At 43.2% G+C, this 26,184-nt stretch overlaps 1 protein-coding gene across 6 annotated transcripts in view; it reads left to right on the forward strand.

Annotated features, from left to right (window-relative positions):
- Window positions 1-26,184, forward strand: part of PDZD2 (PDZ domain containing 2) — a 371,146-nt gene that overhangs the window by 113,059 nt on the left and 231,903 nt on the right. Inside the window, exon 1 of one of the 6 annotated variants that reach the window (XM_058170306.1) lies at window positions 21,998-22,890. The exons of 4 other annotated variants lie outside the window; for them this stretch is intronic. The gene's annotated coding sequence lies outside the window, so the exon portion shown is untranslated. Of the gene's footprint in view, window positions 1-21,997; window positions 22,891-26,184 lie in introns of those variants that run through there. One more of the 6 variants, XM_058170307.1, reaches the window with a different exon arrangement.

Consider the following 26,184-nt stretch of genomic DNA (forward strand, 5'->3'; position numbering starts at 1 on the left):
GCTCCATTTTCACTGGCAGAGGGTTGCAGGAGGCCATCACAGCTGGAAACAGAGCTTAGGAGCCCGTTTTCGCTGGCAGAGCACTCGGGCTACCACAGGCGCCTCTGACACAATGACATCAATCTAGCCACATCCACCCTGGTCATGCTCACCCCACCCCCTTGAGGTCAAACACAACCCTGATGCAGCCCTCAATGAAATCGAGTTTTGACACCCCTGCACTACACCAAACTGGCTCTTAGAGGTTGGTAGTGGATGGTTTATCTGTTTGTAGCATTCAGCCTGTTTAAAGTAAGATGTCCTTAAAATAAAGATTAAGGTCATAGCTTCTGGGGGAGATGGAGAATGTCTGAATAATATTTGCCATTAGAGGCAGAGGTGTTATCTGCATCAAACAGAACCTTTTCCACTTTAGTCTTTGTGCCACTTGTGCCCTTACTTCAGTAGAAATATCCTCTTTATCCATCCCATGGCAACAAATTTTCTGTTATGCTGCTGGAATACAGGAATGCATTATGCACGGGAAGGCATTGATGTGAGTCCAGACACTTCAGGTAGTACGAAAAAATTGCAACAAGAACCACTGACCATAACTGGGGTTTACTTCGGTCTTATGTGATAGTCACAGACCCCCAGTTTGTTCATTTCAAAATGGTACTAACTTACCCTATTCTGGCAGTTTCGGGATCACAATAATTAAAGGAATGCTGCTTCTAGTATGTTCCAGTTGTGGCGCTTAAAGAAGTGCAGAAAAGAGCAATGAAAATGGAGACTTGAGGCTAAATCTTATGAGGAAAGGTTTAAAACAGGAGTGTCAAACTCGATTTCATTGAGGGCTGCATTAGGGTTGTGTTTGACATCGGTGGCCCGAGTGGGTGTGGCTGGGGTGGGCATGGCCAGCTGAATATCTCTTGTGTTGGGGGCGCCTGTGGTGTGTGCCGCCCCGAGCTCCATTTTTGGCTGTAACGGCCTGCTCCAGCACTCTTCCAGAGAAAACGGAGCTCGTGTGCGTGCGCCCCGCCCGAGCTCTGTTTTTGCTGGCAGTGGACCACAGGCCGGTCCTTCGCTGTTTCCAGGGCGGCCTCATGCGCCAGGTTTAAGCACCCCATGGGCCAGATGCGGCCCACAGGCCTTGTGTTTGACACCCCTGGTTTACAAAAAAAGTGGGTGTATTTAGCCTAAAGAAGGGAAGGCTAAGGAGAAGCATGATAGCAGTATTCAAAAACTTGAAGAGTATATAGATTTATTTTCCCTAGGTGATGAAGGCAGGACAAGAACCAGTGGACAGTTTACAGGAGATCTAAATTTAAAATAAATACTTTCCTGGTCATAAAAATTCTAGGAATAGTGCGCTACTGTATAGTGCAATATTAATGCAATATCAGGGGTTTTCAATACAATTGTATACAACAGGGATAGTCAACCTTTTTATACCTACTGCCCACTTTTGTATCTCTGTTAGTAGTAAAATTTTCTAACTGCCCACCGGTTCCACAGTAATGGTGATTTATAAAGTAGGGAAGTAACTTTACTTTATAAAATTTATAAAGCAGAGTTACAGCAAGTTAAAGCATATAATAATAATTACTTACCAAATACTTTATGTCGGATTTTCACTAAGTTTGGCAGAATAAATCTTTATAAAACAACTTACTGTAGTTAAATCTATCTTTTTATTTATACTTTGCATACATTATGAAAACCTAATGAAAACGTTTTTAAATAATGCTATGACATTTTTTTAAAAAGTCAATTAAATTAAAAAAAAGGAAAGTGCTTCAGTATCGGACAAAATGACCCGGATACAGCACGGAGACAGCTTTGGTCGCATTGGTGGATGATCTCTGGAGGGCCAGGGACAGGGGTTATTCCTCTGCCCTGGTCCTATTAGATCTCTCAGCGGCTTTTGATACCATCGACCATGGTATCTTGCTGCGCCGGTTGGGGGGATTGGGAGTGGGAGGCACCGTGGTTCTCCTCCTATCTCTCCGACCGGTCGCAGACGGTGTTGACAGGGGGGCAGAGGTCGACCGCGAGGTGCCTCACTTGTGGGGTGCCGCAGGGGTCGATTCTCTCACCCCTTCTGTTCAACATCTATATGAAGCCGTTGGGTGAGATCATCAGTGGCTTCGGGGTGAGTTACCAGCTGTACGCTGACGACACTCAGCTGTACTTTTCCACCCCGGGCCACCCCAATGAAGTTGTTGAAGTGCTGTCCCGGTGTTTGGAAGCCGTACGGGTCTGGATGGGGAGAAACAGGCTCAAGCTTAATCCCTCCAAGACGGAGTGGCTGTGGATGCCGGCATCCCGATTCAGTCAGCTGCAGCCGCAGCTGACTGTTGGAGGGGAGGTATTGGGCCCAAAGGATAGGGGGGGCAACTTAGGTGTCCTCCTGGATGAACGGCTGTCGTTTGAAGATCATTTGACGGCCGTCGCCAGGAGGGCCTTCCACCAGGTTCGCCTGGTTCGGCAGTTGTGCCCCTTCCTTGATCGGGATGCCTTGTGCACAGTCACTCACACGCTCGTTACCTCTCGCTTGGATTATTGTAATGCTCTCTATATGGGGCTCCCCTTGAAGTGCACTCGGAGGCTTCAGTTAGTCCAGAATGCAGCTGCGCGGGTGATAGAGGGAGCTTCGTGTAGCTCCCGTGGAACACCGCTCCTGCGCAGACTGCACTGGCTACCTGTGGCCTTCGAGTGCACTTTAAGGTGTTGGTTACGACCTTTAAAGCGCTCCATGGCTTAGGGCCTGGGTACTTGGGACCGCCTGCTGTTACCGTATGCCTCCCACCGACCCGTGCGCTCTCACAGAGGGACTTCTCAGGTGCCGTCCGCCAAGCAATGTCGGCTGGCGGCCCCAGGAAGGTCCTTCTCTGTGGGGCTCCACACTGGAACGAACTTCCCCGGGCTTCGCCAAATACCTGACCTTGGACCTTCCGCCGAACTGAAGACACATCTTTTCATTCGCGCGGGGCTGGCTTAAATTTTAAATTTTAAATTTTAAATTACATAAATTTTATCGATTTTAAATTTTTATTAATTTTAAATGGGGTTTTGGTTTTATAAATTTTTAAAGTTCTAGGCTAATTATAGTAAGTTTTTTAACTTGCATTTTAAATTGTATACTGTAGTGTCTGTATTTTATTGTTGCCTGTACACCGCCCTGAGTCCTTCGGGAGAAGGGCGGTATAAAAATCAAATAAATAATAAATAATAATAATAATAAAAACCCCTACCACCCACCATGAAAGCTGGAACGCCCACTAGTGGGCGGTAGGAACCAGGTTGACTACGAATGGTATAGAATGTGAAGGATGTGTGTTTTATTTTTTATATATACAGTATATAATGTACACTGAAGATGGCATTTAATTTCGTTGTACCAATGATAATAAAGTAAACTAACTAATAGTTTGCTTCCTGGAGTTATAGATGCTCTATCAACTGGTGATTTTCAAGCAAAGACTGGTTAGCCCATTTTCGTGGACCGTATGAGGATTTCTACCCTAGGGAAGGAACTGATCTAGAACAGTAGTTCCCAACTTGTAGTCTATGGACCCCTGGGAGGTCGTGAATTTATCACAGGGTGTAAGTCTTGGAGAAATGTTATGATTTAAATATTGAATTAAATCTTGGTGATCCGTGTCCATGGTCCATGGCCACAAAAGGTATTTAAAGGGGGTCAGTGTGAGGGAAAGGTTAAGAACCACTGCTCTAGAACAGAGGTGTCAAACTGGCTGCCCGCAGGCCTGATGCGTCACGTGCAAGCCATGCCCATCTCAGCTCTGTGAAGGGGAAAACATCGCAAGACATCACATGACAGCAGTGCGACGCAGCAAGCTTGACACCCGTGGTCTAGAAGATCTCCAAGGTACCCTATTATTCTATGATTTCTTGATCTTTTGTTTTCTTATCATTTTTTAAAGTTCGTTTTCAATTTCATTATTATAATTTATCCTTGTACGTTGTCACTTTCACTAGTTATTGGTTGCTATTATTCACATGTATTTCAGCTTTTTAACTGTTGTCCTTGACTGTTTTGTAAACCAGTGTGAGTCCATGTTGATTCATAATATGCAAGTTAATTGAATGAATGAATGAATGAGATAATAGCAATTGAGCTACGTAGGGAATGCTAAAGAGGACTGTCTCTCAGTTGGAGCAATTGAATAACTTGTTTTCTCCGATTGTTTAGCTACTATTAAATGGCTTGGTTGGGCACTTTTCTGTAAAAAAAAAATGGATACGAAGGCAGCCTTTATGATTAGCTTGACACATCTGTATGTATTAGACTCTTGCAATGTGATGACTTAAGCTATATACAATAACAATTTCTAATTGTTTCCAGCTGGATGGCAATTGATTGCTATTTGGAGAGTGTTATTTGGCAATATCTTTCAGATGGGAACTCTCTTGCTTGGGTGTTTTCTAAAGCACCTGGTACCCTACCGTTGCCAGGTATGAATGTTAAACAATTGCAAAAGAGATTTATGCCCGTGGCAATACAAAGATCTGATGGATGGGTTGCCAGAATGGCAGGAATACGCTTCAACTCACATTGAATTGTTAAAATGGTATCACTGATAACGAACAGGTTTGCAAAAAGGTGTCCCTTCCTTCCTAAGCTGATACAGGTAGTATCATCGACTTTTCATTCAGTGACTGTTTAGAGTTACAACGGCACTGAAAAAAGTGACTTAGGACCATTTTCCACACTTATGACTGTTGTGACATCTCCATGGTCACATGATCAAAATTCAGATGCTTGCAACCGACTCATATTTATCACGGTTGCAATATTCTGGGGGTCATGTGATCACGTTTTGCGACCTTCTGAAAAGCAAAGTGAATGGGGAAACCAAATTCACTTTACAACCATGGTACTAACTTAACAATTACAGTCATTCATTTAACAACTGTGGCAAGAAGGGTCATAACACGGGGCAAAACTCACTTAACAAACGTCTCACTTGGCGTCAGAAATGTTGGGCTCAATTGTAGTCATAAATCAAGGACTACCTGTACTTTGGGATGCGGTGGCTCAGTGGCTAAGACGCTGAGCTTGTCGATCGAAAGGTCGGCAGGTCAACGGTTTGAATCCCTAGTGCCGCATAATGGGGTGAGCTCCCGTGACTTGTCCCAGCTTCTGCCAACCTAGCAGTTCGAAAGCACGTAAAAAATGCGAGTAGAAAAAATAGGGACCACCTTTGGTGGGAAGGTAACAGAGTTCAGTGCGCCTTTGGCGTTTAGTCATGCCGGCCACATGACCACAGAAATGTCTTCGGACAGTGCTGGCTCTTCAGCTTTGAAATGGAGATGAGCACCGCCCCCTAGAGTCGGGAATGACTAGCACATATGTGCGAGGGGAACCTTTACCTTTACCTACCTGTACTTTACTCAGAATGTAGACTTAAATATGACCCCTTGTAGTTCTGATTTGCAGGGGAAGGAGGAGCTTACATTTTTGGAAATCTCCATGCAGAATTGAGTTGAGGTTCTACCTGCCCCTTATCTACTCATTCCTGGTCATGTATGCACACACACATACGCCCATGCTCAGATTTTAAATTAATTCAACCTTATGCAGGAGTAAGCAGGATCTGATTTAAGAAGCTGGTAGTCTCTGTGACTACGTCTCCCTCTAGTGGCTTCAGAGGACCTTCTGGGATCTCTCAGAATAGAAGTTTGATCTTGTGTAGAATAATTTCCTGTCCCCTTTACGGTGCCTCTTTGAAAGAATACCGTAGAGTAGTAGAAAGCTTTGTTATGCATTTCCTCTCAATATTTTTTTTTAAAGTTTAGCTGGGTTGAGCTGCAGATGCAAATAAGCCCCAGGAACCAGGAAATATGTCAGTAGTCTAGAAAGAGTTAATGAACCAAGACGGAGAAGAATCAAAGAATACAGAAGAATGCCAGAATGTGGGAATATTAATTGCTTGGTTAAGGCTTGATTGAAATGGAAAACTTTCATTTTCGTAACAGTTTAGTGATCACTTTGGGTGAGAATGCTTGTATGGGACTTCAGAATAGAATAGAATTTTTTATTGGCCAAGTGTGATTGGACACCCAAGGAATTTGATGCATACGCTCTCAGTGTACATAAAAGAAAAGATACCTTCATCAAGGTACAACATTTACAACACTTAATGATAGTCATAGGGTACAAATTTAACACTTAATGATACAACACTTAATGATAGTCATAGGCTATCAATACATTAATAAAAATACAATAATTCAATAAAACAATAAAAAACCACAATAAATCAACACATTAAGTTCAAGTAAGACCACACTTGAAATACTGCTTCCAGGTCTGGAATATAAAAAATATAACAATATAAAAAAGATCTAGAGACTGAAACAGGGGTCCCCAACCTTGGCAACTTTAAGCTTGGTAGACTTCAACTCCCAGAATTCCCCAGCCAGCAAAGCTGTCTGGGGTATTCTGGGAGTTGAAGTCTTCCAGGCTTAAAGTTGCCAAGGTTGGGGACCCCTGCTCTAAAAAGAGTGCAGAGAAGAGCAACAAGAATGATTATTGGAGGCTAAAACATCCGAAGAACGGCGGCAGGCATTGAGTATGTCTAGCCAAACGAAAGGAAGGACTGGAGGAGACATGATAGCAGTGTTCCAATATTTGAGGGGCTCCTACAAAGACAAGGGGATCCATCTATTCTCCAAAGCAACAGAAGGCAAGATAAGAAACAATGGATGGAATCTAACCAAGGAGAGAAGCAACCTAGAACTAAGGAGAAAATTCCTAACGGAGAGAGCAGTCAATCAATGGAATAGCTTCAGAGATGGGTTTCAGCAGGTTCTGACCAGTTCTGGAGAAGCGGTAGTGGAAATTTTGATTAGTTCGGAGAACCGGTAGTAAAAATTCTGACTGGCCCCGCCCACATCTATTCTCTGCTTCCTGAGTCCCAGCTGGAGGAAATGGGGATTTTGCAGTAATCTTCCTCTGGAATGGGGAGGGAACGGAGATTTTACAGTATCCTTCCCCTGCCATCCCCGCCAAGCCACACCCACCAAGCCACACCACGCCCACTAAGCCACGCCCACCAAGTCATACCACGCCCACCAAGCCATGCCCACGGAACCGGTAGTAAAAATTTTTGAAACCCACCACTGAATAGCTTGCCTTCAGAAGTTGAAGGTCCTCTATCACTAGAGGCTTTCAAAAAGAGACCAGACAACCATTTGTCTGAAATTGTATAGGGTCTCCTGCCAAAGCAGGGGGTTGGACTAGAAGACCTTCAAGGTCCCTTCCAAATCTAGTCGAAGAGACATCTCACACAGAGAACAACTGTACACGAGACCGCATGGAACACACAAATGTAAAACATCCTGACCTGAAGCCCCCTTGCTTTTGAAAATGTTCCATCAGGGTGACCCAAAACCACTTACGGTGGTAAGTGCTTTGATGTTTCTTAAAGCTTCTTCTATTCAGAAGTTAATGGGAAATGAAGCTTGGGAGCGAAAGGGTGTGTCATTTGTCATTTCTGTCTTTGATGAGCCAAAAAACCAACAACCATGGGTTTCAGAAGAATGACTCATGGGTTCATTTACTCTAATCTTTCCAGTAATGGCCAATCACATTTACAGCTCCATCTTCTAAAGACCACACTATTTGTAAAATATATAGAGTTGGATGGGATACATGCAATGCTCTCACTTACTGGATTAAAATATCAGGAGGCGCCAGGCTTGGCCAGTTCTCTGATTCCCAACTAGGCCAACAAACGGTTTTAATCTTTCTGTTTTAATCTGTCTATTGTAAACATTTGAGTGAGTCATGTTAACACATGCAAGAGAGAAAGGCAGATTTCCGTCAAATGAGATAGAAAGGTAGAATTACCTGATTACCCTAGAACATGATGGCGAATTTATGGCACTTGTGCCAGAGGTGGGCACAACCACTTGTGCCTCTTTGTGGGCACGCGAGCAGTCACCCCAGTTCAGCTGTGCCATGCATGACAGCGTGCCTCCCGCCGGCCAGCTGGACTTCAAGTCTCAGCCGTACATGAGGGGGGCATGCATGCATCCATGGGGTGGGGCGCATGCACAGGGGGCATGTGCGCATTGCATTTGGGAGGATTGGGCATGAGTGCACGCACACATGCCTATATACACTTTAGGCACTTGGTCCAGATAAGGTTAGCCATCACTGCCCTAGAAGGTGGGATTATCTGATCATCATTATGTAGCACAATTTATTTGTGGATGCAGACAACGTTGGTTTCTTTTTCCTAAAACTGAAAAGCCTGACTTAAATTCACTTTATGGGTAGTCCTTGACTTAAAACCATTCATTTTAGTGACTAACTGACAACCTTTCATTTAGTTCAAAGTGAAAAAAGTCACAACCGGTTTTCACATTTACGATGGTTGCAGAATCCACTCAGTCACGCGATCAAAATCTGGATGCTTGGCATGCATTTATAACGATTGCAGTTGTCTTGGGATCATGTGATCAACTTTTGCGAACTTCTGACAGGCAAGGTCAATGGGGAAGCCAGATTCACTTAACAACCACGTTGCTAACTTAACAACTGCTGTGATTCGCTTAACTTCGGTGGCAACTGCTCTGTGGTCATAAATGAAACAAAACTTACTTAACAAATGACAATGGAAATTTTGGGTTCAGTTGTGGCCGTAAGTCGAGGCTACCTGTACCCTCTATTTTGAAGATTTTTTTATGGCTTGACTCCAGGGATGGGATTGAAAAAATTCCTGTGTGGGCATGGCCATAGGAGTGTGGCCTACTCGGCCTCCTGCATGGCGGGGGGGCGGTGGCGCATTTTTGCCCTCCCTAGGCTCCAGAGGCTTTCCTGGAGCCTCCAGGTGGGTGACAACAGCTTCCCCTAGGCACTGGAGGACCTGCGGAGGCTGAAAACAGGTCCGTTTCCGTACTTGCGGTAGGCCTGTTTTTCACCTTCCCAGAGCCTCCACGCATGTCCTGCACTTACTTGGCATCCAAAACAGGCCATGTGGAGACTCCTGGGAGGGGCCGGGTGGGCGGGGTCAGCCAGTCCTTGGAACAACCGGTTCGGTGAACCAGATTAAAATTAACATCCGGTTCTCCCGAACTGACTGAATCCCACCCCTGCTTGATTCATATCTTGCCTTTTCTTATATCTTGAACCTCGATGGCTGGTGGAACTTCGTACAACTGAATTTCACCACAGCAGTTGGACTTTACAGCTTGGGGGTGGGTGGGAGGAAGCGAATGTGTTTGGCACGTGTTTCCTTGATAGAGTGGAACTGAAGGTTTAGGAAAGGAGCACATTGCTCAGGGAAAGCAGGAAACTCTGAATCATAAATTCATCATACAGTAAAACTGGATAATGTGGTTAGAGGGCCGAGGAATTAAATCGCTCATTACTTACATTGCAGTGAAAGTGATAGCTAAAAAAAATTAAGAGTTGATGCCAAAGAATTACGGTATTCAGATGGCAAGACCTCCAGAATTAGGCAGAGGGTTTTTAATACATCATACATTCAAAGTGTTCCAAAAAGAAAACTTGAAAACTACTTCTGTCCCTGCTTTAAATTACCATGGTTTGCTGTATATTTGCAGATGTTCTTTTTACCCTTCTAGCTCTCACCGATCAGGACGTACATTGTACAGGTCAGGTCAGGTGAGTAGAAGTACTAAATTCAGTGGCCCTTTAAGGTTCTATACTATTCACTGAGCTTGAGAGTAGGCTGAAGAATGACCATGGGTGCTAGGAACTTTGGGACTTGTAGTCCTAGCAGGTAGGTAAGGCATCAGGATGAGAATGGTTGCTGTAACATAAGAACATCTGTACCTCTATAACTGTCTGGTTTAGTTCTGCAACCCAACAAGACAGACACAGACTTCAGAGGATAATTAGAACTGCAGAAAAAACAATGGCTACCAACCTGCCTTCCATTGAGGACCTGTATATTGCACGAATCAAAAAGAGGGCTGTGAAAATATTTGCAGACCCCTCACATCCTGGACATAAACTGTTTCAACTCCTACCCTCAAAACGACGCTATAGAGCACTGCACACCAGAACAACTAGACACAAGAACAGTTTTTCCCGAATGCCGTCACTCTGCTAAACAAATAATTCCCTCAACACTGTCAAACTATTTACTAAATCTGCATACTATTAATCTTCTCATCGTTCCCATCACCCGTCTCCTTCCACTTATGACTGTAACTTTGTTGCTTAACTATCATTAAGTGTTGTATCATTAAGTGTTAAATTTGTACCCTATGACTATCATTAAGTGTCGTAAGTGTTGTACTTTGATGAAGGTATCTTTTCTTTTATGTACAATGAGAGCATATGCACCAAGACAAATTCCTTGTGTGTCCAATCACACTTGGCCAATAAAATTCTATTCTATTCTATTCTATTCTATTCTATTCTATTCTATTCTATTCTATTCTATTCTATTCTATTCTATTCTATTCTATTCTATCTATTCTAGAATAGAATAGAATAGAATAGAATAGAATAGAATAGAATAGAATAGAATAGAATAGAATAGAATAGAATTTTATTGGCCAAGTGTGATTGGACACACAAGGAATTTGTCTTGGTGCATATGGTCTAAGTGTACATAAAAGAAAAGTTACGTTCATCAAGGTACAACATTTACAACACAATTGATGATCAATATATCAATATAAATCATAAGGATTGCCAGCAACAAGTTATAGTCATACAGTCATAAGTGGAAAGAGATTGGTGATGGGAACTATGAAACGATTAATAGTAGTGCAGATTCAGTAAATAGTCTGACAGTGTTGAGGGAATTATTTGTTTAGCAGAGTGATGGCCTTCGGGAAAAAACTGTTCTTGTGTCTAGTTGTTCTGGTGTGCAGTGCTCTATAGCGTCGTTTTGAGGGTAGGAGTTGAAACAGTTTATGTCCAGGATGCGAGGGATCTGCAAATATTTTCACGGCCCTCTTCTTTGTTTTTTTTTTGTTTTTTTTACATTTATACCCCACCCTTCTCCGAAGACTCAGGGCGGCTTACAGTGTATAAGGCAATAGTCTCATTCTATTTGTATATTTTTACAAAGTCAACTTATTGCCCCCCCCAACAATCTGGGTCCTCATTTTACCTACCTTATAAAGGATGGAAGGCTGAGTCAACCTTGGGCCGGGCTCGAACCTGCAGTAATTGCAGGCTACTGTGTTCTTAATAACAGGCTTAATAACAGGCTTCTTGATTCGTGCAGTATACAGGTCCTCAATGGAAGGCAAGTTGGTAGCAATTATTTTTTCTGCAGTTCTAATTATCCTCTGAAGTCTGTGTTTTTCTTGTTGGGTTGCAGAACCGAACCAGACAGTTATAGAGGTGCAAATGACAGACTCAATAATTCCTCTGTAGAACTGGATCAGCAGCTCCTTGGGCAGTTTGAGCTTACTGAGTTGGCGCAGAAAGAACATTCTTTGTTGTCCTTTTTTAATGATGTTTTTGATGTTAGCTGTCCATTTGAGATCTTGTGATATGATAGAACCCAGAAATTTGAAGGTTTCTACTGTTGATACTGTGTTGTCAAGTATTGTGAAGGGATTAGTGAAGGGATGGGGGAAATTCATAGCAGATTGTTGAGGACCAGATTGGGATGAGACAGGCAAGTTGGTACCCAAATAATGCAGTTTTGCCCAGCAACAGGTGAGAAGCCATCTGTGGGTGCTCTACCATCCAATGGGACATTTGGCCAATGGTATTGAATATTGAATACTTTGTTTTCTCATGTTTTTTTGATGGAAATGACCAAGGCTCATCCCATGAATCCTAGGATGTTTGCAGTCTTCAAGTTAAAACATTCCTTGGCGATGATACGGGTAACTATAAGGCAGACATTTAAGAGCAGAGCCTGTGTGTGGTCTGAAGAAATTTTCTTGAAAAACATAAATTACAATTACTATTTTCTATAATGGAAAAGGAAAAACGCAAATAACCTTTCGATAGCTGTGATCTCTTTGGTTATATGCGCTCTGTAGGCAACTTCAGAACCTGAGTTAAAAATAGTGTTTTTGTGTGTGTTGAAATTACTCTTTGGAGAATAAATGTCTGTGGGTTATTTTTTTGCAATCCTGACCTTTGCATGAGACGAACAAAGAATGTGATGTGCATGTTTTTTACTGAATAAAAGACATGCTCTCAGGGACACAAATATTAGGAAGAAATTAAAGAACTGATGGAACAAAGTGTTTTTTTTTAAAGTAGCAAAACAGAAACAAACACAAATAAATTATTGGTTGTGTTCGCATGGCACGCTATGCCAGTAATTAGCCAGTCACATATTTGTCTGGTGTTTTGTGTAAAGTCAGTTGGTAGGTTTAGTTTATAGTTTAGTATAGAGGTGGTGAACCTCTGGCCAAAAACCCTCAAGGCCTCCTAGTCCTATCTGTCATTTCAACTCAAGATGATTGACAGGTACAGTATCTAAAACAACAGAAAGTACATCTTTCATTGGAAGAAACACTTATCAAATCATCAAATATATCCAACGAGCATTTTGCTGATGTATTCCACAGCTTGGGGTAAAAGCTGAATTGTTAGGCTGTGATCCCCAACCTTTCTGGTTTCTGGACAGTGGCAGCAGGGCGGGTAGAGGGGATGGTTTTGTGTGCATGCCCTAGTTCCAGAGGTGGGTTTCAGCAGGTTCTGATCAGTTCTGGAGAACCGGTAGCAGAAATTTTGAGTAGTTCGGAGAACTTGTAAATACCACCTCTTGTTGTGTCTCGTCCGATCTCACCACAGCCGGGGCCTTCTTATCTGCTTCCGAACACGGAGGAATGTCCTAGTATGCCTCCCGGCCCCAGCCCTGGCTCCATGCCCAGACAGGCTGAAGAGGAGGAAGTATCTCCAGCCCCCAGCTCTGGCTCCATGCCCAGGCAAACGGAGCAACTAGACCCCTCCCCCTCCTCCACAGCATGTGAGCCTGAGGGAGGTCAATTGCCAACAGCTGCAGACTGGAGTGACCCTCGTGTCAGAAGACTTGATAGACGGAGGCAACAGAAGGAAGGGAGGGGCAGGCCTGGATAAGTGCTGAGTCATGGAGCCACACCCCATGGCCTATATAAAGGATCTGCTTTCTGGCATTCTCTGAGTCAGGCAAAGTCTAAACATATCTTGCTGAAGTCACTTTCTGGTCTCCTGCCTGCCCTGAGGACTTTGCTAGGACTTTGGCAGAGCTGCAGAGGCACGCCTGATTCGGATTTCCCTGACCCGGCCGTCAGCGGAGGAGTGGGACACGACACCTCTGAGTGACCGCACCCCCATCTATTCTCTGCCTCCCGAGTCTCTGCTGATTGGGAGGAAATGGGGATTTTGTAATATCCTTCCCCTGGAGTAGGGTGGGAATGAAGATTTTACAGTATCCTTCCCCTGCCATGCCCACCAAGCCACACCCACAGAACTGGTAGTAAAAAAATTTGAATCCCACCACTGCACCAGTTCCCAATGGGTAACTCATTGGGTCCGGGCTGTGGACCATGGGTTGGGGACCTCTGCGTTAGAGAATGTCAGAGTCATGTTAACTAGGGTTTCTCCTTTATTTCCTATGTATTCCAAGGAATAGAAAAAAACTTACTGGAATAGACATTACCTGTTCAAATCTGTGGAACATTAAATTAGTACAAATGATGTTTGAGTACACCATAGCCCTTCAAATCCAGAAGGGCCCCCCTATCCATCCTTTGCTTGTCATAATGTACAAGCACATTTTGTATGGCCCAACCTTATACGAGTCTAATGATTAATTGACTCTTTCAACTACCTTTCAAGATACTAGTGGAGGATAATAGAAGACTAATGCATCTGAAGGGCACCAGGTTGGAGAAGATTCTTCAGGGGTTTAAGTCAAGGATGTTGTTTACAGCTTTAGGAGGAGGAAGATGTGTTGGATATATTTGCTATCTTGAGTTACTTGTAAGAAGTAATAAAAGTGGGATACAAATGAATAAATAAATCAAAACTGAGACTGAGTTTTATTTTGGAGATGTCCAGCATCTGCATGCATGGTCTTTGGCTCCTTCTCATGGGACACATGAATCATGGACCCTTAAGTAGTGAATTCCAGATGCAGGAGGTCCAGATAAGAGGAAGTTTCTGCGTGTCTGTTTCTTGTCAGCCTTTGTTGGCAATAGATCTTTCAAAGAATTCACGTACAATAATGCATTATTTATGTTGCACCATGGGAATGTTCTGTACGTCTCTTTCTTTCTTCTCTCCCATTATGCATTCCAGTTCTGAAGCTGGTTTCATGTTTTTCTCTTTTAAGTCTAATGCAAGCAAACAGGTTTCCACCATGTTTAAATAACAATGGAGCAAGAATGCAATATAGTTTCATGTGATGTGAGAATGGTATGATAAACTTTTAGGCTAAAAAATAATAATTTCAAACCTCACTTGATGCATTACCTTGAAAATTATTCTACATAAATTTGACTGATGTTTGAAACTGTATATAATTCAGTACATGTACTCCTCAAATTACAACCATTTGTTTAGTGACCAAAGTTCCACGGTCACATGATTAAAATTTGGGTGCTTCGCAACCAGTATATATTTACGATGGTTGCAATGTCCTGGGGTCACATGAGCGCTTCCTGGTTAAAAGGATTAGGCAGTGACATCAGCATGTCAGGGTTCCAGGCAGTGGTAAAATTCAGCAGGTTCTGGAGAACCAGTAGTGGAAATTTTGAGTAGTTCAGAAAACCAGCAAATACCACCTCTGGCTGGCCCCAGAGTGGGGTGGGAATGGAGATTTTGCAATATCCTTCCCCTGCCACGCCCACCAAGCCACGTTCACAGAACCCGTAGTAAAAAAAAATTGAATTCCACCACTGGTTCCAAGTAACAGACCAGGTCAGGTCAGCTTCAGGGTTGACACACCATTGTCCAGTGGATGTCCGATTGACGGCTCCTTTCATGTCCCCATTAATGTACCTGCCGAAGTCGCACCTATCTTATCTACTCGCGATCACATATTTTCAAACTGCAAGGATGGGGGACTTCGCCCCATCATATAGTAGCACTCGGGTCTAGGATGTGACTTACGTAACAACTACTTTGCTTAGCAGTGACAATTCCGATTCCAATGGTAGTCGTAAGTGAGTAAGTCAAAAGTTACCCATGTTTGACATTCTACAACATTTACAGTTAATGTTTAATAACTAAGAATGTTTAATTGGTGATACTTAAGGGAATTGCATAGATAACAATAGTATTTCATACCATTGTCTGCCCACTACTACAGATTTTGCAGCTGTCTTTGGACTTCTGAAAATATTTATTAGTCTTTCTTGTGCAAGCCTTTCTCAATCCTGAAGGTGTACTGGATGACACCTTCTCATCATCTCCAGAAAGCTTGGTGGTTGGAGATGGTAAGATTTTCAGCCCAGCATTTCTAAGAAATAACAAATCGGAGAACAATAATCTAAGCCAATAAATCTCAACCAGGGTGGGGCTAAAGTATTTCAAGGTGGCCACAGGTGAAAAACATGTTACAACATGAAAAAATAAAAGAAACCCAAATAAGCTTCATCACTCCAAAAAACGGCTTGTAAAACTTTATTGTTTTTTTTTTCCTTCTCTTTTGAGACAGAGAAATATTTTCAAGAAGTTTTAATTTCCTTTATTTTTGAAGAATGCCTACAGGGCCCAGTTGTATTCTTGTAAATAATGATATGAAATAATGATAGCAAACCTAACAGTTTGTTTTGCAGGGCATTGACTTCTACTTTTTAAAAATTAAAATAAAAAAAAAAGATTCTATAATAAAATGAAGTAAAGTAGGGAATGGAGCCAGGGGTGAAATCTACGTACCTTCCCTACTGGTTCGGAAGTGCGTGTGCATGCATGTCATGTGTGCGCACCAGCCCTCTGCGCATGAGCAAACCCTTCTGCGCACGCAGAGAGGGTAAAAAACAGGTTACTTCGTGGTTAAAACCAGGAAGTAACAACGACCGGGTGGGTGGGCGGAGCCTTGTGTTGCCATCGCTACCAGTTCTCCAAACCACCAGCCATCATCACTACCAGTTCGTCCGAACCGGGTGAACTGGGAGCATTTCAACCCTGAATGGAGCCCAGTTGATGTCAGAGGAAGGAATGGAACACAGCTGCATACCAAACTTACTGTCAACTCTGAAGCTGACCTGACTGAGGCCGTTTTGAGGCTTCAGTGCTGCCACAGCTGGAACTAAGGGATATTTATTATTTATTATTTATTATTTAAATTTTTATACCGCCCTTCTCCCGAAGGACTCAGGGCGGTTTACAGCCAGATAAAATAAACAGTCCTATTACAAAATAAATACTATTAAAATACCACTAAAAAACTTATTCAATTTGGCCGCGATTAAAATTTAGGATAGGGAGGGGGGGAGTAGAGATAGCTGGGGCTTGTAGCCAAAACAACATACTTTCTCTTGGGAACCAAGGACATTCCAGCAGGTGCTTGGAAGGAGGGGACTGAAGTCACCTAGCAACTGGATTGTATCCTGATTGGACCATGTGACTGATTGTTTTGAGAAAATGAAAACCTTTTAATTAGGTGAAAACCGCAGGAACATTTAGAGTTGGTTTTCACCAGCCGGTGCCAATATGACATATCTAATAAAACTATTGATTGAGGTATCTACCTGCCTCAGAGTTTTGTTTGCTGGGGGTATGTAATTTGGAACCCTGATACCTATCCTGAAGTGACCGCTGTGACATCTTGTTTGAATTTGATTGGACATGAGGGCCCAGTAATGGAAGGCAATTAAGAGAGGGGAAAAAAGAGAGGGGAAAAAACCAACCAACAAAATGCACAGGTACCGTATATGTGGTACCTTGCTCAATAGTAGTACCTGTGAGAGGGATCTTGGAGTCCTAGTGGATAACCATTTAGATATGAGCCAGCAGGGTGCAGCAGCTGCTAAAAAAGCCAACACAGTTATGGGCTACATAAACAGAGGGATAAAATCAAGATCACGTGAAGTGTTAGTGCCCCTTTATAATGCCTTGGTAAGGCCACACTTGGAATACTGCATTCAATTTTGGTCGCCACGATGTAAAAAGGATGTTGAGACTCTAGAAAGAGTGCAGAGAAGAGCAACAAAGATGATTAGGGGACTGGAGGCTAAAACATATGAAGAACGGTTGCAGGAACTGGGTATGTCTAGTTTAATAAAAAGAAGGACTAGGGGAGACATGATAGCAGTGTTCCAATATCTCAGGGGTTGCCACAAAGAAGAGGGAGTCGGGCTGTTCTCCAAAGCACCTGAGGGTAGAACAAGAAGCAATGGGTGGAAACTAATCAAGGAAAGAAGCAACATAGAACTAAGGAGAAATTTCCTGACAGTTAGAAAAATTAGTAAGTGGAACGACTTGCCTGCAGAAGTTGTGAATGCTCCAACACTGGAAATTTTTAAGAAAATGTTGGATAACCATCTGACTGAGATGGTGTAGGGTTTCCTGCCTGGGCAGGGGGTTGGACTAGAAGGCCTCCAAGGTCCCTTCCAACTCTGTTGTTATATTATATTATAAGTTAGACCTGGGTATTTTGGCACGCGATTCTCAGTTCTGACTATGCATTACTGTAATGCACTTGACCTCTAGTAAACTATACCTTTCTCAATAAATGGAGTTAAGGATCGTTCTTACTTAGAGGTTCAAGCTGAGGCAGGTCTGACAGCCTTAGGCATCTTGGCCAAAAAGGAATGCACTCGGATGTTGCTAGTTCTCATCTTGGATATGATTTAGTTCAGTTGCAGGTAGTGGCCCTATACATCTAAAATTGGTTGGTTTTAAACAACCCTGCAATTTATCTTTCTTTTTCACCAGATGATTAGTTTCTAGATGTGAAATCCTACATGTTGGAAAGTTCTTGGCCAGTTCTGATGCTGTGATATTTTTCTGGAGGGCCTCAGAATAGTTTACAAAAGAACAACTAAAACAGTCTTAAAAGTAATCTGTCTACAAACAATAACCTAAACCAGCTATCCTAAAAGACAGGAGGGTTTTTATTTTATTTTAAAGGTCTTAGTTACATCAACCAATCTGAAAGGCAGACCAAACAGCAACTCACTCCTGCCGCAACTAATCATCCAAATGTTTGGTAAATATCAGTGGTGGAATTCAAACTTTGTTACTACCGGTTCTGTGGGCGTGGTGTGGCTTGGTGGGCATGGCAGGGGAAGGATACTGCAAAATCTCCATTCCCACCACCACTCCAAGAGAAGGATACTGCAAAATCCCCATTCCCTCCCTACTCCAGGGGAAGGATACTGTAAAATCTCCATTCCCACCCCACTCTGGGGCCAGCCAGAGGTGGTATTTGCCGGTTCTCTGAATTACTCAGAATTTCTGCTACCGGTTCTCTGAACTTCTCAAAATTTCCGCTACCAGTTCTCCAGAACCTGTCAGAACCTGTTGAATTTCACCCCTGGTAAATAAGCATATTTAATGCATCTTCAGTCATTTTTTTAAAAGAAAAGAGCTTCTGCATTACCAATAGGTGGCAGGAAACAGAAATCTCTAGGTCTTTGCCACCAGTTGTTGCTGGCCCAATTTTTTTGCATTTCAGAGTCTTAGATCAATTTTACTTGAGACAAACACATCCTGGGATGTTCCCGTATCCCTGGTCTTCTTGAAACAAACTGTGCTTTTTCTCACAGATCTTGTTTTTGTAGCCTTGGCCATTTTTATCCTCCGTTGACTGACATCTTCCTTGAAGTGCAGTGTCTAGAATTAAACGCACTGTGTAGTTTAAGGATATGTTGAAGGCAGTGTTTAGTTCCTGGCTGCATTCTAATTACACATAGGTGTTTTGTGCTCTTGGCTATTTTCACAAGGTCGTAAATGGCTTGCGCAGTGCACACTTAGTATCCTGAAAGCCCTCCCATTGCCTTTACATTAATTTTTAACTGCATTTTAATCATCCTTTCCTTTTTGGATTTTTAACTGTTTTTTAAATATATTTTAATATTTTATTGATATCGCTCAGAGTCCCTCTGTGTGGGAAATGGGCAGTTCAAAAATGTGATAAATAAGTAAACTATGATCATGTGCCTTGCATATGTATGTATGTATGTATGTATGTATGTATATGTATTGCTGAGGGTGGTATAGGAATGCAATAATTATAAACCATGCTTTCATCACCTGGCATTTTGGACAGATCCAAGCCGTTTGGACAGATTGAGTAAACATGATTAAACAAACCAGCATGCTGGCTGGCTGGGGAATTCTGGGAGTTGAAGTCCGAGAAGTCATATAATATAATATTTTTATATTAGATCATGAAGCACGACCAAGGACCAGAAGCCAGACCGCAGCTGCAACATTAGCCATTTCAAACCCCTCCAATCCATACATGCAGCAGACTGACACCCACTATGAAGATGTAGCACGACCACAAAGCCAAACAACAGCTATGCAGCTCACCAGCTCAAATCCCCCTGCAACACAGACTAAACTGAGCACAAACAAGCCCCCACCAACACAGGACACACCCCCAGCCAATCAGAGCACAAACCCCCATCCAATCAGAGCACAGCCAAGCTCACCCAATCAGTTCAAACCCCACTAGCAGTTAAAGGAAGAAACAGCTGCGATCACATTGCTCCCAGAAGCACAGCTCAAGCCTGAAGATGACGAATGAGACTTCGTCGAAGCGTCGCCAAGACACTTCCAATTTTACACGGGAGAAAACCCAACAACCAAAGACCTATATACAAACACCGTGAAAACCTCAGAAAACATATATATATATATATATATATATATATATATATATATATATATATATATATATATATAGGTCTTTGGTTGTTCGGGTTTTCTCCGTGTAAAATTGGAAGTGTCTTGGCGACGTTCGAAAGTCTCATTCGTCATCTTCAGGCTTCAGCTTCTGGTAGCAATGTGTGATCGCAGCTGTTTCTTCCTTTTAACTGCTAGTGGGATTTGAACTGATTGGGTGGGAGCTTGGCTGTGCTCTGATTGGATGGGGTTTTCTGTGCTCTGATTGGCTGGGGTGTGTCCTGTGTTGGTGGGGCTTGGTTGTGCTCAGTCTAATCTGTGCTGCAGGGGGATTTGAGCTGGTGAGCTGCACTGCTGCTGTTTGGCTTCGTGTTCGTGGTCGTGCTACATCTTCGTAGTGGGTGTCAGTCTGCTGCATGTATGGATTGGAGGGGTTTGAAGTGGCTAATGTTGCAGCTGCGGTCTGGCTTCTGGTCCTTGGTCGTGCTTCCTGATCAGTGTGGGTTTGGGTGTGCTTTCTGGGTGGATGTGTGGTGGTGACATCCTGTGTGGACCTCGTGAGTGTGGGTCTGGTGTCATTCCTCGTGTTAGGGACACGTTTGTCAATAAGGGCAGGTTTCCAAATGGCTGGTAGGCGGGAGGTATCATCTCGTTTGTTCATGCTGTGTGTACTATATATATATATAGTATAATATAGAACTCATAGAATCATCTATTACAATGTCCTTCCTGTCAAAGACTACTTCAGCTTCAATTGCAACAGTACACGAGCACGCAATAGATTTAAGCTTAATATTACCTGCTCCAATCTTGATTGCAGAAAATATGACTTTAGAAACAGAGTTGTTAATGCCTGGAATACACTACCTGACTCTGTGGCAGTGGTGGGATTCAGCCAGTTCGCACCACTTCGGGAGAACCGGTTGTTAACTTTCTGAGCAGTTTGATGAACTGGTTGTTGGAAGAAATCATTAGGGCAGAGAACCGGTTGTTAAATTACTTGAATCCCACCATTGCTCTGTGGCCTCTTCCCAAAATCCCCAAATCTTCAACCAAAAACTGTCTACTATTGACCTCACCCCATTCCTAAGAGGTCTGTAAGGGGCGTGCATAAGAGCACAAGAGTGCCTACTGTCCCTGTCCTTTATATTCAATTAATTTAGTTATTACATACTCATATATATACTTATATATTGTATAGTTATTTCATGCTTACGCTCATATATACTGTGTGACAAAATAAATAAATAAGTAAGTAAGTAAGTAAGTAAGTAAGTAAGTAAGTAAGTAAGTCTTAAAGTGGCCAAGTTTGGAGACCCCTGCTTTAGAGCCTGAAAAATAATTATAAGTTTTACCTTCCTGGTCCTCTCCATTTGGGGGAATTTAGTTCCCTCCAGACCAGGGGTCTCCAATCTTGGCAACTTTAAGCCTGGAGGACTTCAACTCCCAGAATTCTGGGAGTTGAAGTCCACCAGGCTTAAAGTTGCCAAAGTTGGGGACCCCTGCTCCAGACAGACCAAAGTCCAGCTATTAGGAGTGAGGAACGTTAGGGGAGAGCTCAGGTTTCTTTGGGCTAGGAGGACCTGCGTTGCCCAGATCACACAGCCCTGCAAAAAGTTGCGGGGGGGGGGGAGAGAGAGAGAGAGAGAACCGCCTTTGCCAGCCCCACCGCAGGACTGTGTAGTAAATCTCAAAGCAACAAAGCATTGCCGCTTCTTGCGTCAAGGCGGGAAGAAGCCCCGAGGAGGAGCGCTCTAAGCAGCTTAAGCTGCCTCTCGGGTCGCGCTTCTTAATCACTTTGCAGCCGGGGGTGGGGAGGTTGTGGGGAGGGGGAAGGGAAAAAAAAAAGGCTGTGCCCCTCCCAGGGGGGGACGGGGACGGATCCTGCCGGCTGAAGTTAGCCGAAGCAGCGAAAGGGAGGGGAGGAGGAACTGAGCGCAGGGAAGGTGGAAAGGAAATGCTTGAGCGGTGCGGTCAGATCAGACCCTGTCACTCAGCCAGCTGGGGTGGAGTGGGGTGAGCTGGGGTGGAGATCTCCTCTGGCCATCGCATTCCAGGGTCGCCTCCTTCAGCCCCTTTTCCTGCCCCGGCCTTGCCGGTGCCTTCTTGAGGTTAGGATCCAGCCATGCCATGCCAGGAGATCGCGGGATAGCCGGGGGGGCGCACTGATCTTTGGCGCTGACATTTAAATATATATAGTATTCTACCTACCTACCTACCTATCTGTTCTCTCTATATATAATATAATATAATATTTAAAATATTCCTTTTTCCTTCTCCCCCCTCTCCCTAAAATGTTTCTCGGCTTGACTGCAAAGCAGCTGAGGATTTGCTTATTCCCTTCTCTGGCGGGGTTTGTTTTGAAGGGCCAGCTCTTCTCGCTGCTGCTGCTGCTGCTTTACCAACCCAGAAATAGGTGAGATTTCACCTGTCCGGCGAAGCCCTCTGGAGCTTGTGCCCGCTGAGACTGCCAATCTCTCCGTGGTGGCGGTGGAGGAGGAGGAGGAGGAGGGGATGTGTGTGTCTGTGTGTGCAGCTTTGACAGCTGAGCGCATCGCCAGTGACAGAGCGGCGTCAGAAATGCCTCGCGATCTATTTGTTTTCCTTTCGCCAGAAGCATCAAGGAGGAGGGGAAAACACGCCCTCCGCCTTCTGGAAACTCAATGAAGCAGCTTCAGAAATCTTTACTTCGCCCCACTCCTCCCCATGGATAAATACAACCCATTTGAGGGGGGAAAGAGCTCCCCCCCCCACCAGCAGAAGCCAAGCCAGCAGCAGCAGCACCAGCTGCTGAATTCTGCTCCTTGAATATTTAAGTGCCCCCTCCCTCTCCTTCTCTCTCTCTCTCTCTCTCTCTCTTTCTCTTACTCCCTCTCTCCTTCCTCTCCCTTTCCCTCTCTCTCCCGCCTCGTCTCGGGTGCCAGCCAGCGATTAAACTAATTAATAGACTTAACAGGATTCTAAGCCACCCGCTCAACGATTAACCCAGCGATGCCAGCTGCTCCTTAAAAGACATTCCGCCAGGTTTTTAAAGAGGAGGAGGAGGAGGAGGAGGAGGAAGAGAGAAGGAAAAACCTCCGGTGGGATCTAAAAAGAAGAAGAGGTAGGAGGAACCGAGGGACGGTGAAAGTGTCTCAGAGAAATGGGCAAGTATTTGGTTGCTTCTTGCGTAAACGGAACTGGGAAGCTAAAAAAAGAAGAAAAAAGTTATGTAACTAAAATGACAGCTCCCACGCCAGTGGTGCTTTTCCTCGGAAAGGTAAAGGCTGGTGAAATAGATAATGTTCAATCCTTTCATTGTGGCTAGGAATTGTTTGTGGCTGTGGGAAAAGTCCGGTGTGCGCGCTCTTTTAAGAACGCTGTTTAAAATGACTTTGGTTTGTGAAATCATGCCACAGCTGTGCTTTGGGCAGTGCCTACCAGTGCTTTTTTTTTTTTGCTTTGGTTGTGGCTTTGCAAGGAACATTTTTTTCGATGAGATTGGCTCTGTTTTGATTAAACTGAGAAGGTACATCGGAACTCATGAAGGGCTCCGTGGAGCCAGAGCTGAAGGTGGGGGCGGGGGACAGCACAACACTGTGATAGCAGCCTCAAGGAAAATCAGGGATTTTGGAGAAATTGGATGTTGGAATCCTCAATAAATCAGAACAGACACCGCTTGGGGAAGTCCTTCCCTGTCCCTTGCTGGTTTTAAATTTTCAAGAATGCAAATCTAGACAGACGGAGACTATTGCCCCAAAGAGGTGAACATTTCACTGAGAATGTTTTACGATTGCAATCAGCAATTATTTTACCAAAAGTTGTATATGCTAATGCCCAAAGATTCACCAGATGGTTCTTATCCCACAGTAATAGTGATAAAATTTAATGCAGAAAGTGAGATGTTTGCTTACATGAGGCTCACCTTGTTGTATGTGCTTGTGGGTTTATATTGGGTGTATTCTACGGAATGAAATGGGTGGGGATTGATCCTGTAGGAAGAGGAGATTTTTATTCAGTGCTTCAATTAGTGTGAATTTTCCTCCAAAACGTGGAGACTATATTTTTATAGGTAACCTTGAGTTTGCAGGGATTGGCTTGATTAGAATAAACTTTATAAGCATGCTTGCTATTAGGTCTATGCTTTGGTATGGCTTTGGCTCACTGTGAGACCACAAGAGGGAGTGGGTGGGCAGAAGAATTGTGCATGAAACAAATACAAGGTAGTTCTCACTTAGCAAACATTTGCTTAGTGACTGTTCAAAAGTTACAACAGTACTGAAAAAGAGAGACTTATGACTAGTATTGCACTTAAGCCCATTGTCGTCACATAATTGCAGTTTGGATGCTTGACAACTGTTTATGACTGTCGCAGCATCCCGGAGACACATGATCCGTCATTTGTGACCGTTCCACTGGCTTCCAAAATGCAAAGTCAATGGGGAAGCCAGCAGGAGGTGACAAGTAACAGTCATGTGATATTTCACTTAGGTGAAAACTAAGTGAAAACTAAGACTGCAGGTGATTCACTTAATGACCATAACTGAGGCTGCTGGAACTGCTCTCGCTAAGGAGGGCAGTTGTGTGATGTTTTGCTTAACAAACACCTCACTTAGTGACAGAATTGCTGGCCCTAGTTAGGGCTGTTGAGTGAGGACTATCTGTAAGTAAAATGTAGATTAGGAATAAAAGGTAGCAGGGATTATTTATTTATTTTTTAAAATTATTTTTATTCAACATTTACATCTTTAAAATCTGTGTTACATTTTTACAGCTTTCCGATACTGGCATTTTTAATAATATCCATTTTATCTTTTGAGCAATTATATACTTATACATTTTGTTTGTTCCTTACTTATTCATATAATCACTACATTATATCCATACCTACTACACTTTAAATATTGCATTTCACTGTAATATCTTCTCTTATATTATACATCTAAAATTGATGTATAATGTATATGATAGCAAGGATTCTTTAAATGTTCCGTTATTCAAAAGTACTCTTACCGTTAAGAGCAGCATTTTACCAAATCCGTTTCAAGTCTTGGAGTCCTATTTTCGGAATGGTATTAGCAACTCTACAGTTCAAGTTATTAGTATGCATGCTGCTGCTTCAAATAAACAAATGCATAAATAAAGTATGACGGGATGACCTCAGGGCTGTTTAGCATCTATCTTTCTGATGGACAGTAGCGTCTCCTTAAATACATTTGTGTCAAGAATTCCCTTTATAAGAGATCGTGAGCTGGGAAGCTGAGTGAAGCTTGCTCATTCTGCCTCCTTCCAAATGTATTGAATGATGAAGGCCAGAAATCCTGATACCATGCTGGATAGCTTAATGGGGAGTTGATATTTTTCCTGTACAGACTCAGTCTCTGGTAGCAAGGATGGAAAGATCTTTGCTGGATATGGGCGGGTGAGGCGGGGGGGGAGTTGCTAACATCAGTTGATTGGATAGCACAAAGGAATTTGATGGGGGAAAAAAGTTTCTTATGAATCCTGGGTAAAGTTACACAGTCAGAAAGACCTGTCCTGGGTATCCTGGACACCATAGTGAAAAATACTGAATTGAAAATGAATACAGCAATAGAGAGAGATAAGAAGGAGTAGAGAGATGGAAGAAAGGGAGAAGAAGAGAGAAGAATAGAAGAAAGGGAAGAGGGGAGGAAGAAAGGGAGGGGAAATAAGAGTAGGAGAGAATGTTAGATAGGGAGGAAGAAAGGAGGAGGGGGAGAAAGGAAGGGGAAGTAGAGAAGGAGTAGGAGAGGAGGGAAGAAAGTAGGAAGGATAAAAGAAGGGAGGGGGAAGAAAGAGAAAGAGAAGAATGACTGCTGTAAAACAAAAAAAGATGAAATGGAAGAAAGGCAACCCCGAACATGGTTGAATATATCAGGATAAAGACTGAATTATTTAAAAAATAATAAAAGAGAATATATATCAGTAAAAATGGAGAAATTAGAACCTGAGGGCGAAAGAAGATGTGATTTATATAAACAAGCATAGAAATATTAAGATATAATTACAAATATGAAAAAAGAATACTTTGGCAGAAATTGTAGCTAAGTAAAATGTATTTGGATATGATAAGTGGTATAAGCTATGATATGGCCAATACTCTGTTCATAAAATATGTGGGGGGGGGTGTGAGGGGAAAAAATCAATAAAAATTGATTCAAAGAAAGAAAGAAAGACCTGTCCTATCTTGAAACGGGGACTGTCGTTCAATCAAAAGCATCCTTCCAGATGTACAGATTACAAAATAAGAGAGCTGGAAGGGACCTTGGAGGTCTTCTAATCCAACCCCCTACAAAGCAGGAAACCTTATACCAGGAGTGTCAAACCTGATTTCATTGAGGACCGCATCAGGTTTGTGTTTGACCTCAGGGGTGGGGTGGGGTGGGGGTGGCCAGGATGGGCGTGGCCATCTTGACATCAGTCTTGTCGGGGATGCCTGT

The sequence above is a fragment of the Ahaetulla prasina genome, chromosome 2 (genome assembly GCF_028640845.1).
Source record: "Ahaetulla prasina isolate Xishuangbanna chromosome 2, ASM2864084v1, whole genome shotgun sequence".
In the NCBI taxonomy this organism is placed as follows: domain Eukaryota; kingdom Metazoa; phylum Chordata; class Lepidosauria; order Squamata; family Colubridae; genus Ahaetulla; species Ahaetulla prasina.